At 51.8% G+C, this 2,007-nt stretch overlaps 1 pseudogene; it reads right to left on the minus strand.

Moving 5' to 3' along the window:
* Window positions 1-985, minus strand: part of LOC119590110 — a 1,993-nt pseudogene extending 1,008 nt beyond the window's left edge.
* Between the last annotated feature and the right edge of the window lie 1,022 nt (window positions 986-2,007).

Genomic DNA, 2,007 nt, shown 5'->3' on the forward strand with positions numbered 1-2,007 from the left:
TTTATGTCTCGAATTTCAATATCTTGTTAATTATTATGTACATCCGTCTATATGCATTGCCTATGTAATTTACGAACGACCGAAATATATCAAGCTATGATCTGAAATATACAGATGCGTGTTGAGAAATAGCACAACACACGCCCCTGCGCCCAAGGCCAACCAACGAACGACCGAAATATATTAAGCTATGATCTGAAATATACAGATGCGTGCAATAGCACAACACACGCCCCCGCGCCCAAGGCCAACCCGCCTCGGGGTCAACTCACCACAGATGGCCGAGGCGGCGGCGTGGAGCTGCGAGTCGTCGATGGAGGAGGTGACCTCGCTCGACGTGACCTGCGCGCGGCCCACGAACTTGTTGGGGTCGAGGATGTCCACGACGGAGAAGGGCGTGTGGCGGACGCCGTGGGGCTTGCAGCTGTGGCTGTGGGTGTCCCTGTGGAGGCCTGGGGGCTCCTCGCCGGGGGGGCTCTGCTGTGATTCTGTGGTCGCCGCGGGGGAGAGCGCGCTCGCCTCCGCTGCTGAGGAACTGCTGGAGGTGGTGGAGGTGGTTTCACTGTCGTGGGTGGATCTGGCACTGGCGGCACTGCTGCACGTGGCACTGTTGTTGGTGGAGGCGCAGTGTCTGAGGGAGCTGGCGGTGAGCTTGGAGACCACGGGGTAGCTAAGGTCCATGGGCGACGTGGCGGTCGGAGGCAGCGGAACCAGAGTCGAGTTCTGTGCTCGGGGCAAGACGGAATCCGGCGATATCGATCTCGAATCCATTTTCGACTAAATCGTCTACCGATTAAAAAAAATAATCACTGTCCAATTCAACAAGTCATTTAGTTTCCCTCGCACTCACACATGTGGTTCTTCCTCTCTCTCTCTCTCTCTCTCTCTAAGTGTCGCTTCGAAAGATGTCGCACTCCCACGTCCGCCCAACTCGGCACACAGCGACCGACTAAGCTCTCCTCCTCTGTGTCAGATGATATATTTGATGTTGCTAAACAACTCCGGAGCCATGGGGCGAGTTTACCAAATGAGGCTTCACCCAACTTAATGACGACAGTAATTGGCTACTGAAATCCCTACTTACCTAAACACACTTGCCATTGGCCCAGAGAGATTGATCCGTGATACACACCCGGCGCTGATTGGCTCGGGGTGAGGGGAGGCACCGGCCCCAGATTTGGGGAGGAGGAAATTTTTTAAGAGGGGGATTTGGGGGCCCCCCTCCTTTGGCCCAGGTGATGCAGAGGAGGAGGGATGGTAAAAGAATCATCACCCGTTTAATGATGATGTGAAAATACGATTACCTCGTCAAGAATTCCATTTCACACCTACGTTACCCCTGAGCTTCTCGACATGTCGGTGGGAAACGCGCCACTCAGTCCCCAAGCAAACATAATTTTGCCGCCCAAACTTGAATTCAACCCCTGACTTACATTAGAGCCCCGGCGGACTGGAGTCTAAACTTTACTCACTTTAGCCACTTTGAAGCACTTTGTTTGGCTCTGGGTTACCACAGTGAGAGGCAGGGGGCGGGGGGCGGGGCAGTGCGCTGAGGGAAGGAAAGGGGGGTGAAGATTGGTGGCGGGTGGAGATGAGGCGGAGAGAAGAGAGAGAGGGAGAGAAGAGAGGGAGAGAAGAGAAGAGAGGGAGAGAGAGAGAGAGAAGAGAGAGGAAAAGACAGACGGAGAGAGAAAGAGAACTAGGGGGAAAAAACAGCCGGTGAAAAAGAGAGACGTGGGAGTAAGACAGACGGAGAGAGAAAGAGAGACGGACAGAGAGAGAAAGAGCGAGAAAAGAGAGAGAGAGGAGAGAGATAGAGAGAGAGAAGATAGAGATAGAGAAGAGAAGAGAGAGAGAGAGAGAGAGAGAGAAGAGAGAGGAGAGAGAGAAGGGGAGAAGGAGACGGAGAGACAAAGAAGAGAGAAAAAGGAAAAAAAAAAACCAAAAAATTTAAAAAAAAAAAACAGAAAAAACAAAAAAAAAAAAAACAAAAAAAAAAAAGAAAGA

This window comes from Penaeus monodon, chromosome 26 (genome assembly GCF_015228065.2).
Source record: "Penaeus monodon isolate SGIC_2016 chromosome 26, NSTDA_Pmon_1, whole genome shotgun sequence".
In the NCBI taxonomy this organism is placed as follows: Eukaryota; Metazoa; Arthropoda; class Malacostraca; order Decapoda; family Penaeidae; genus Penaeus; species Penaeus monodon.